Source organism: Echinops telfairi, unplaced genomic scaffold, assembly GCF_000313985.2.
Source record: "Echinops telfairi isolate 266 unplaced genomic scaffold, ASM31398v2 ScPeMD7_7412;HRSCAF=8450, whole genome shotgun sequence".
Lineage (NCBI taxonomy): Eukaryota > Metazoa > Chordata > Mammalia > Afrosoricida > Tenrecidae > Echinops > Echinops telfairi.
This window is the reverse complement of record NW_022111312.1, coordinates 2,595,324-2,607,523: the sequence shown is the minus strand read 5'-3', so window position 1 is coordinate 2,607,523 and position 12,200 is coordinate 2,595,324. Positions and strand designations below refer to the sequence as shown.

Genomic DNA, 12,200 nt, shown 5'->3' with positions numbered 1-12,200 from the left:
GCGCATGCGCGTAGGACGCACGGGGCCGGAAGAAACCGGCGACGGCCGGACTCGCGCACGGGCACTCAGTGAGGCTCGCGCAGGGAGCTGAGGGCAACCTTGCTCCCGTCATCCTCCGCGCGAGCCGAGGCGCGAAGCCTGTAAGTCTGGAGCGGATGAAGCCTGCCGTCCTTTATTCTTGCCTTTGGCCCAACAGGCAGTCGATTGGAAGCCACCGCTAGTCCCGGTTAGTCTGTCAGTCACGTCCAGCCCCGACGCTTCGTCAGACCCTGACCCTCAGTCAGTCAGAGTCCGTCAGCCACTGCACCGCTAGGCCCCCGAGACTTAGCACGGGGTCAGGGCCGCTCCTGCTCTCTGCCTCTTGGGGCCTGCTAGGAGGTAGCGCCGCACACAAAAACAATTTCCCCCGGCTTTATCGAGAGCTGCAGGAGCCCTTGGGCGCAAAGGTTAAGCTTGACTGCTACCCAGCAGGTGAGTGGCTCAAACTACCCAGAGGTTTGATGGGAGAAAGACCTGGTGATCTACTTCCGGGGCAGTTCTGCAGTCCCCTGGGCGCCGCGCATTCCCAGCCAGCGCCGGACTCTGTTGCAGGAAGGGTTTTGTGTTGCTGTCACAGTTTTATAAACACCTCATCCACCCGTCCTACGATTCAATAAGTCATATCCAGGAGAGTTGGACAGTTATCACCGCAGTCACTTCTAGGCCATTTTCTCCTTCCGTGGACTCATTGCTATTCACGGAATTATTTTTTCTCTTCTTCCTTGGACTCATTGTTGGTCATGTAATAATTTTTTTTCTAGTCGTGGCAGAAATACACACTACAAAACATTCTCCGAGCCACACCTTCTAATATAGAATGCAGTACCATTGAATTGTGTTGTGCAACCATTATTCCACCATCAACATAAACTCAGTGCCCCACCTAAGCTACAAATCTTTTTCCTTCACCCATGGTACCTACTGGTCAAGTTTGATTTTTTTTTTTTTACTAGTGTTCTTGATATAGCATTCATGTATCATATAATTCTTCCATGGTTAACTTGCTTTTAAAAAGAGTCGTATATACATAATCACAATCAGTTCCAGTACTCCCTCCTCCCGCATTCGCTGTTTGCTCCCCAAATCCCCTCACTTTCCCCACCCCCACTCCAAATCCCAATAAACCATCTTATTAGTTATTGTCGCTATGATCCACTTTTGTGCTTCACAAACTGGGAAACCGAACAGACATTTTTTTAAAATGGCAAGAAAAAAAAATAGAAATAAAGGGTAAGCAAGAAAAGATTACCCTCAATATTTAAAATTCCAGGGAAGAAATTTCTGTAGTGGAACAAGCGAGAAATGCTTGAGCCTAGAGCTAATTTAGGTTGGGTCAAGAGGGAGATCAGCTGACCAAGTATATTATACCATAGTTCGATCCACCACAATCAAGTTTACAATAATCTCTGATAATAAAAATTTTCAAGTTCCTTGCCTGTGCCTAGAGGGGATCTGCCAGAGACTTAACTGACTAGAGAGTCCACAGACCGATTTGGGGCTCCCACTGTCCGCTACAAATTGGGTGTTTACAATTTAAGCGCTGATATTTTTCTCTGCATCATATTTAGATTTTGTTAGTGTCATCTTTGGATCACACAGGGTGGTGTGCTTCTTCTGTGTGGACTTAGTTGATGCCTCCGTTAGATGGCTGCTTGTTTGAATAAAGCCTTTACGACACCCCCGCCCCCACATTATTCCCATTGATAACCGAGCACCACCTGCTTTCTTCACCACACTTGCTATCGCACCCTTATCTTCAGTGATCATTCCATGAAGGCGAGTATTGAGCAGGGCTCTGTTATGAGAACTAACTTCTTGTATTTGGGGCAATAGTTAGTGGGAGCCCAAATCCATCTGCTTGTCCACGGGTTTTGACTGACTCTGGTTCACTTTGGCAGCAGTATTATGACAAAAACAAGAATCCAGAAGAACAACAATAAAAGCAAATGGAAAAAAGGCTAAAATTTCTAGATCATGGGATTTCAATTCCCAGTTGCTTTAAGGATTGCTATATCATTTTCTATAGTGGTTAGATGTATTTACAAGTCCACCAACAATGTATATGCGTTCCAATTTCTCCATTATCTTCTCCACCATTTGTTTTATTTTTTTTAATTACCGTCTTTGCAGAGATGTGGTCCACACAGTGTAAATGGGAACTTGAGCGTCTGCGATCCTCACCTCTCTTCTGCCCGTATCTCTTGTTTTTTTTTTTTAATTTGGCCTAGCTTTGTAGGTGTAAAGTGGAATCTCATTGTGGGTTTAATTTGTGTCTCCCAAATGGCTAGTGATTGTGAGCTTTTTTTTTTCATGAGTTTGTTGGCCATTTATACTTCATTTTTGGTGAGCTGTCTTTTCATGTCTTTTTCCAATTTCTTTATTGGGTCATTTATTATTTTCTAATTGAGCTGTTGTAGAGTTCTACCTATGTGCGATACCAAAAAACAAACAAACAAACAAAAAAAACGACAAAAGCTCCACTGGGTGGAGTTTCATGGTATGCGTTTTTCCTATTAGGTGAGCATCAAGCAATTCGCTCTGTTACCCAATGGCGTCACCTGGGAAGGTTCTCTGTGGTCACAGTGCATTTTTTCATAAAAGCAGTTTCTCTCAAACCTCATTTTTTTTGTGGTGGCCAATTTCAGAGAACAGTGTGTGGCTGTGAAATTTTGTTTCCTGCTTGGGAGAACTGTTGGAGAACTTGTGATGTTGAACACCTCCTACAAGGACAGCGCTATGGGAAAAACTCAAGTGTACAAGTGGTTTTCTCTTTCAAAAGAGGTGAAATGTTGATTGATGATAAACCTCATGCTGGATGTCCTTCAACTTCCCTAACAGATGAAAATGTCGGCAAAGTTTGTGCCCTTGTGCTCGAAGACCAATGCGGGCCATTGAAGAGATGGGGACGTTATCTGGACTATCTTGGAGCTTGTTCAGCACATTTCAGTGGAAGATTTGGGAATGAGAAAGGTTGCTGTGAAATTTGTGCCTCAGTTTCTGACTTAACAGGACAAAGAGCGTAGATGGGGAAACATGCTGTGCTTTGAAAGAACAGTTCCTAAGCAATCCAAACTTTTTCCCCAAGGTCATTGCTGGTGATGAGACATGGTACTATTTTTATGACCCTGAAACCAAATAATCAGTCAAGCCAGTGGAAGACACCAATGTCACTTCGTCCCCCCAAAAGCTCATCAAGTGAAATCAAAGATCAAGATGATGCTCATTTGTTTGTTTATGTGAGGGAGATAGTGCATTTGGAGTTGATTCCATGAGTTAAAACTGTTAATCAAGCTTTCTATTTAGAGTTCCTGAAAATATCGCATAACATTGTGTGGGGGAAAAAAGGCCTTATTTGTGGCAGATAAGGGAATGTTTTTGCCTCTATGACCGTGCACCTGCTCATGCAGCCAAAATGCATGTGTTTCTTGCCTCACACACCTTACCTGACCTCGCTCCATGGGACTTCTTTTTGTTTGCACAAATGAAGAGGGACATGAAAGGATAGCAATTTTATGACATAGAAGAGGTGAAGAAAAAAAACCCGAGGGAGGTGCTATCAGCCATCCAAACAGATGAATTTGAAAAATGTTTCCAAGAATGGAATCACAGATTTGACAAATGTATTAAGTGTAATGGGGAGGACGTTGAAGGTGATAAAGTTATTTTGTTTAAAAAAAAAAAAGTTTAAATACATAGCTTTGGGGGAAATTTTCTGGTTTTTTGGGGGGGGGCTACCCCCTCATATTTTGGTCTTGAAGCTCACTAGTTTGGATTTCCATCTCTTCAATTTTGTTTCTCTGTCCTTTTATAGTATTGTGCAATTTTACTGTTGTAGTTTTTGACTTTTGTATTTCTGCCTGTAAGGTAAGTAGTGAGGTTAGCTTTTCTACTTCACTTTTCCTCTTTGTATGAGCGCAGTCATCATTCTTTTAAATTCTTTTTCTGATAATTTCATAGCCTGTTCAATTTCAGGCACTTCATTTGTGTCTGGTTGGTCTTCGGTTGTTTCAATTACCACCACCCCCTTTTTTTTTTCCTGTGAACCAATATCTTCTGTTGTTTCTTGATATCTTGGTGTAGCTATTAGGGGCGTTAGGGAGGTAGGGTTATGTGGGAGTAGTTAACTCCATTAGGTGGTATAGTAGAGGTGTGGTGGACAGTTTGTATTAAGTATCCGGGGGAGAGTGTTAGATTAGGTGTTAGGGGGTAAATAAAAAAGTGGAAAGGGAGTGTTAGAGAAGGGCGAAAGAAAGGAAAAGTAAGCGAAAAAGGGAGCGATCAGGTAGTGTTATTTGGTAGGTTAAAAGAAAGGAAATTAGACCCTGTTTTGCAATGATGGAGGAATGAGTTGTAATATTTGGTAGAAAAAAATGTAAGAGTAGCGTTAGCTTTGGTTTTATAAGAATGAGAAAGAAAAGTTTTGATGAGAAGAGAAAATAAAAGGTTAAAAGAGCCATAAAATAAAAGTTTAGATATTAATATTAAAGAAGGGCAAGAGACTAAATATTACAAATTAAAATGGAAAAAATAATACTAGAGTAGGAAGCTGGAGAGCTGTTAATGTAATGTAGATAGACTGTGCTAGCCTTGGGGAGGTAAGGCTGGGAAGGTATCAGACCAGAGCTCCCTGGATTTGGCCTGAGAGTCAAACCTGTTTGTGCTTATATCAGCTCTAGGCTGGTCCCTTCGAGCTATGTCCCTGCAACTCCGATGCCCTAGGTAGCTCCTGGGCAGGGGAAATTCGGTCTGTGCTCCATCTGCTAGTGCTGAGGGTGAATGACGAGTGTTATCAGCCAATGTTGCTGTTCTTTTATTTTAATAAATTTGTGTCTGCTTATCTTTATGCTCAGAATCCTGCAGTCTGGAAGTGTAGGATATCCCTGCCTGGGACCCTGTGCGCTAGTCTCTGCAGACTCCCTCCCCTGGGTACTACTTGGTCACCATCTTGCTCCGAACCTCTGTAGGAAGTGTTGGGGTCGGGGGTGGTTTTTCCTGGTTCTTGCTTCTCAACACTGAAAGAATTCACATGGCAGAAGCACCTTTGTACATCCAAATAACTTTTATGAGGGAAAAGGAAGTTTGGGGTAATATAGTCTCAGATAGTACATGCTATCCCTGGAAAGCATGCAAGGCTGCACGGGGGACCGTGAAAGAGTTAGGGATGGAAAATGGCCACCTCTGGGGAGCACCGAACACCACGTGGAAAATGGCCAGAAATGAGGAACCATAAGAGGAACTCTTGCCCGCTGTTTCTGCTTTTTTATGTGCTATTCATCCCTTCCTACCCCAATTTGGTGGGCACGGTTGAGGGTATGGGCCATTCTTAGTGGCAGGGTTTAGGTGCATGTATTATGTAGTGTTGCTGGTTTCTACTGTGCATGCCCAGCTGGCTTTAATTTGCATGTTCAGGTGGCTTCAGTCTGTGCACACTCCACATGTTTTTAATGTGTGTCCAATTTCTTGTAACCTTCTTTACTGTGGCATGGCCAGCTAATTTTCACTTAGCATAGGCATTTGAAGACAATGCCTTTTCCCTTAATCTTCCTGCCTGTCGAAAGGGATTTTTTTATTTTAAATCATAATAATTCTACCCAAGAAATCTTTGTTTAATGCCTACCTGTTGTCAGGTGCCTTGCAGTAGGTTTCAACTTAGTGATTGTATGTACAAGGAAAACAATGCCCAATCCCGGGCCATCCCCCAAATCGTGCCTATAGTTGAGCCCATTCTGAGCCACAGTGTCCATGCATCTCATGAAGGGTCTTTCTTTTGTCGACTCTCTATCTTACCTCTGTCTTTTGCCTCTGGAGATGCAGAATTGAGAAATGGAAAAACCAAGCTCTATCCTGAAGGAGTCATGATGTTGAGGGAAGAGAAGACAGAGGTGGAAAATAATAAACCAGTGCAGTGTAACTGGCATAAAATAAGCCTGTATCAGAGCCTTGTGAAAACAAAGAGAAGTGCAATCTTGTTGAGGACTGTCTGGGACAGTTATACATCAGAGACACCTTTTACCTGGATCTTGAAAGAAGAGAAGGCGTTCGTAAAAACGAGCATTTCGAGCTGGGGAGTGGGAGGGGAGGACATGCACATGCATGTAGGCAAACTGGTTGAGGGGGATCTTGTAAAGGTAATTTGGGAGAAGTGCTAAAGGGTCTCACCACGCTGAAGAGTTTGGGTTTTTTGTTGAAGCCTATGAGAACCACAGGACACTTTAACAAGGGGAATGAGGGCAGCTTTGTGTTTAAAAGTGTTCCTCAGGAATGAGGGCACAGATTGGGAAGGAGTAAGATTGAATGCAGGGATCCCAACTAGGAGCCTGTTGCTATAGTCTAGACAAGTAAGGCTAAGGTCCTGCAGCAGGGCATCAATTAATAGTGGGAGTGAAGAGGAGAGGATGGAATTGAGAAACATTTGTAGGGCAGAATCCACCCCACAATACTTGAACAAGTCAGTGTCATAGAGGTTAAATTAGGTAATTCATCATGAAGAATTTAGCACTTTAATTAGTATATGTTCTATAAATTGCATGCGTGTATAAAACAGTGGGTTGTGAAAGATTTTGTTCTTGTTGTTAAGTGCTATCGGAGCCAACATTGCCCAGTTCTGTGCTTCCTCACAATCATTCCTATGTTTGAGCTCATTGTTGCAGCTCCTATGTCAATCCATCTTATTGAGGGCTTTCCTCTTTTTCCCTGCCCCTCTACCAAACTTGATATCCTTCTCCAGGGACACACATCCAATCTTGGGAAACCAGTTTGATTAGATAGAGTTTTTAAGAGATAGGAAATCAAGTTCAACGTTTAAGTGTGTGTATGTGTTGGTGGGGGATAGGTCCAAAAATCTTTTTAATTTTTTCTTTGCCCTAGGAAATTCTTAAGTTATATAGACAAATGCTAGGAGGTAGAGGAGAGGAAATTTAACTATGAACTAGGGTGGTTCAGGTTTCATGTAGGAGATGGAAATGGAGTTAAGTTTTGGGAGAAAAAACATTTTAGGTGGAAGACAAATGAACAAGCAAAAATGGGAACAACAGTGTTGCTTTGGGGAATGCCTGATTTGGCAGGAGGGAGTTCTCAAAACAGTTTTTCAGATTTCAAAGCCCAAATGTGGAGAGTCTTGAAAATCAAACTAAGAATATTCTGTTTTGTAGTCAATAATGACCTAACAGGGGTTTTAGAGTCTCGTCATGAGACTTTTAAACTGTTTTAAAATTACTCAACTTGAGTGTATAGATGCATCGGATGCACCTAGTTAGTGTGATTAATTAGGAGTTACATTCCAGTGTAGAAGGTTGTAAAGGAAGTGGATTGGTGAGAGAGGGGAGGAAAATATTGGAGCTTTTTTCTATGAGTCTAAAAATGAGTAATTATCATAATGCATCCTTTGAATGATGGCATGTTCCCAGTGAGTTATGAAATAAACAGCTTCTTAGCTTCAGAACCCTGACAGCAGTCTACAAACATAAGCCAAGTATGTTCAAAAGGATCTCATAAGACCGCACTGTGACATGATAAGTGGAAAATCAGAAGACTCACTCTGGTTTTGTATGGGGCAGAGAGGGAGGAGAACACATACATGAATGTCCACAGGACTTAGTGTGACAGCTGGAGCGAGCAGGGAAAAGTGGCCTGGTCAGCTAAAGCAGTTAACATGTAAACACTCCCATCTGTTTTCTAAGCTCATCTAACTAGTGAGCCCTACTCCCCCACCCACCCCCACCCTAGACTCACTGTTCACCTGGCTGTTTCTTGTATACACAAGGCATATTTTTGCTTCAGGGCCTTTGCACTAACTTCCCTCCTCCAGAACGCTTTCAAAATACCCACCAGGCTAGTTCACTCACTCCCCTTAAATCTTTGCTCTAAATGTCAATTTTCTGGTGACAATAGTTTTTGAAATTGTTCTTCCCTGCTACTGTGCTGCTTTCCATCTCCTGTCCCTCTGTTATTTTTCCCTACAAAGAACTTTTCAACATGTAACCCATTACACGGTATTCTTATTTATTTGGCTTTATTTTGTTCCCCATGGGTTTGTGTCTGCTGTGTTCACTGATAAATATCTTCAGCATCTCGAGTAGTGTCCAGCATATGATAGGTATTCAATAAATATTTGTTTATTGGATAAATGCATCAAGCCAATAAGGGTGGAGCTATCCCATGACTGTTTCTTCAAATTCCTTTGGCCCTATCCACTTTCCCACCTTAGTTCACATGTTATTCTTTAGAGATAATTCTGTACCTTAGAACTAGTTGATTTTTCCCCGCAAGATGTTTATATTGTTATATTATATTGTTATATTGATATAGTATATTAACACTTTAGGTATTTATAGAGAAGTCTCCGTGAACATCGAGAGCATGCTTTACCTGTTTAAAATTTGCTGTAAAGGGAAAATTTAACCCGTAATTTTTATTTTCTTTGCACTTCATACTTATTTAAGAATTCAATGTTGGCAAACATTTACAACATCTTTCATGTGCTGTACATTCTCTGGGGGTAAGGGTGAATAAAATAGATGTGCCTCCCTCCCATCCTGGTGGTTACAACTTAAAGGGGGAGACCAGTGTTAAATGACCACACAAAGAAATATATCATTGTGATCTGACACCATTTATAAAAAAGAAAAGCGGGGGTTTATGAAAGAATATGATGGGAGAATGGAATAATTGTATGTGAGCAGCGCTTGACCTCCTCTGACTTCACAAGGCAGGCAGAATCGAACTCAGCATCAACTCAAGGCTGATTGCTGTGATGTGGAGGACAAGCCTCCAGCCTCCTGTCCCACCCAAGGAACTCTTCACTTCTCTTCTGGGTTCAGTGATTCATGGCAATGACCTCACAGAGCTCATAGACAATATACTGATTATGGGATTTATCAGAGACGTAAACAGGTTACAATTTAGCAACTGTAATGTTTAGGATACAGTACTTTGGTCCAGAGTGTCTCTTCTCAGCCATGACCACAGGCATGCCTCTCTCTGTCTTTGGTTTCTCAGCCACACGACCCCTTGGCCTCTGTCTTTCTTGTGTAGTGTAACAAAGCCCTTTCAGTGTTCATGTCCAGAAGGCATACCACTGTGCCATAAAATTTAGCCAAAAGACCCTCAGCTTTCTCACTCTCTCACTCTGTGGGCTGGACAGTCCACTACCTTGTCTCATGGTCTTAATGTTACTGCTTCCACTTCGCTCGCGTTATAGTTGTTTCCTCTATTGCTCTGGTGTCATCTGTCTCCTGGAGGAAGGAGGTTCAGTGCACGGAGACCTAGGGCCCCAAGGATGCTCTCTACTCTCAGCTCTGCTCTCTTGAAGGTAGTGAGATCCATCATCCCTGTTTCTGAGATGGCTCATTTTTTTAATCCAGTGAGGTTATAAACTGGTCAGCCCCTTCTTTATGTAGCAATACACCTCATTTGCTTTGTCTTACTAGGCATTTGTTGAAAGTTCTGAAGACAATGGCTAGAAGAGCCAAAGTCAAGTCATTCCCTGCACAAAACCAGAATCAAACTCACTGCCCTCCCTTGAGGTGATGCTACTCATGGCAACCCTTTAGAACAGGGTAGAACTGCCCTTTGAGTTTCCAAGACCATAACTCTTTATAGGAGTAGATAGGGCTGTCTTTCTCCCATGGAGTGACTGGTCAGTTCGAACTGCTGACCTGTGGTTAGTAGCACAATGTGTAACCACTACACCACCAGGACTCCTTATTCACCTTACCAATGGGGATCAGTTTGGATTGAGGTTCATGGAAAACCTCTACAAACAAGTATATGTTTACTGAGGTAGATTTAATAAGATTCAAAAGATAAATAGGACCTAGCTGTCTACAAACTAACACTCATGTGAAGAGATAGTCATTAAGTAAATGCAAAATGACATATGTTGATAAGAATTATGAAACTGTTTAGAAAAAGAAAACAGCATGTGTAAAGTTTCTGGAGTGAGAAAGCTTGAAATATTTGAGGAACTGAAAGAACGCTCTGAGAAACTGCCCTTTAGTAATAAAATCAACATAAAAGGAGGTTGTAAGTATAGGGTGTTTATCACAGCATGTGTGGAGAACATAAAAACTACCCACCTTTATAAAAATTGTTAAAGGAGCTTTTGTGAAATATTATACAGCTATAAAAATGAATTAGTTAAAAAAATGAATTAGTTATTTATATTAAGGTAAAAAGAGATCCATGACATAAGTGCAGAAATCAATATGTACAGAAATATAGTATGACTGATTGAAAAGACAACCTTCCACTACTATCACACCAACCCACATTTATGTTGTACATGTATTAATGTTTTGAGAACATAGACAAAGATGCAGAGAAAGACACCAGGCTTTTAACATTGGTTTGCTTGCATCTAGAAGAGTGGAGAGAAAGAAAATAAGAATAATACAAAAGGGGAAAAAAATGTTCCCTAACGTTCAGGATAGATATAGAATGTAAATTACTAGCTTAGAATTACTGAAAACATATTAAAAAATTAATATAGTCATGGGCAAGCACTCAAAATAACATACCTATATACTCGAGTATAAGCTGACCCGAATATCAGTCGAGGCACCTAATTTTATCACAAAAACTGCATTAAAAATGTGCTGAAAAGACTCGGCTCATACGAGGATACACGGTAGATAAATGAAACCTTGTTTTGGATGGATGATGAAATTACAGTAAACTTTTTCAGATTCTTATTATTTTGATATTGTTTTTGCAATTAAAAGCCAAACTCCCTGATATCAAATCAATTCTGACTCATAGTGATCCTATACCAAGAAATACCAAACAATTGCCAGAGAGTCAGTGCCGACTCAGAAGCCTTAGAGGACAAGGTAGAAATGCCCCTGTGGGTTCCTGAGACTTTAACTTTTTACTGCATAAAAAGCCCCATCTCTCTCTAGTAGAGCTACTGGTGGTTTTGAACTGCTGACCTTAAAGTTAGCAGCCCAACTCGTAGTAACCACTATACCACCAGAGATTTTATAGCAACCGTATGCGGCATAGTAGAACCATTCCTTAGGGTTTCTCAGGGTGCAAACATTCATGGGAGCAGTAAACCTCAACTTTCTCCTGTGGAGCAGCTGGTGGTTAGCAACCTGACACTGTGGCACCAGGGCCCATTGCCAAAGTAACATGAAAAGCTCCTAAAGACGGAAGGGTCAAATAAATATCAACAAAAGACTTTTCTGTGACTTCCTCTGACTGGGAAGGCTCAGAGTGAGCTTCCCACAAGGCTTTCAGATTTTGAATCGCCAGCTGCGTACAGGAAGGAGTAGGAAGAAGTGCCTGGTTTGGGAATTTTTATTTCTGGAATGTCCTCATAAGAGATTGAAATTTGTGAACATCATTAGAGCTGATCCAGATAAGACACTTGCCTGCAATATCCTAAGGACCAAAGAAAACGACCCAGGCTCAGGAATCACTGACATTCAATGATGTGGCTGTAAAGTTCACCTGGGAGCAATGGGTGCTCCTGAACCCTGCTCAGAAGACCCTGTATCAGGATGTGATGTTCGAGAACTATCGCAACCTGGTTTCCATTGAGATGGCATGAAGGAGAAGATCTCATTCCAGATCTTATCTAGTGCCCGATTGAAAAGCTCAGCAGATGAATGAAGCCTTTTCTTCCAAGATGGCTTTCTCTTAAGTCTGGCATGCTGTCCTAGCTGTAAGCTAGGAATGCATACAGGGCTGAGGGCCAGGACCTTGTTCTAAACCTGGATCTCTCCTTTGGACTGAGATTCCTCCCAACTTGGTGCCTGAGTGTCTCCTGAAAGTCATGAGATAAAGTGAAAGTTATATAAAAAGTTATCGATTTTTCTTTATATTTAAATAAAAATTATGAAATAAAAGATACGTTTCTTTCTCTTGCCCCACTTTTAACTCGTTACTTTGCTTTATTTTAATGGACTCATAAATAATAACAAAAACCAAGCCCATTCCAATCAAGTCAGTTCCAACTCATCCCCCAAACCCAAACTCAGTGCCAGCAAGTCATTGGGTTTCTGGTACCGCAAATATTTACAGAAGCAGACAGCGTCATCCTCCTGAGGCACATTTGGTGTGTTTGAGCTACTGATCTTATGGTTAGTAACCCAATGCTTCTCCCATGGCACCACCAGGGTTCCTGACATACTTTTTAAAGTCATCTGAAATATTTTTGC

At 41.6% G+C, this 12,200-nt stretch overlaps 1 protein-coding gene across 1 annotated transcript in view; it reads left to right on the top strand.

Moving 5' to 3' along the window:
• The first annotated feature begins 162 nt into the window (after positions 1–162).
• TMEM116 (transmembrane protein 116) overlaps positions 163–12,200 on the top strand; it is an 82,518-nt gene continuing 70,480 nt past the window's right edge. Inside the window, exon 1 of the mRNA XM_004709654.2 lies at positions 163–471. The gene's annotated coding sequence lies outside the window, so the exon portion shown is untranslated. The remainder of the gene's footprint in view (positions 472–12,200) is intronic.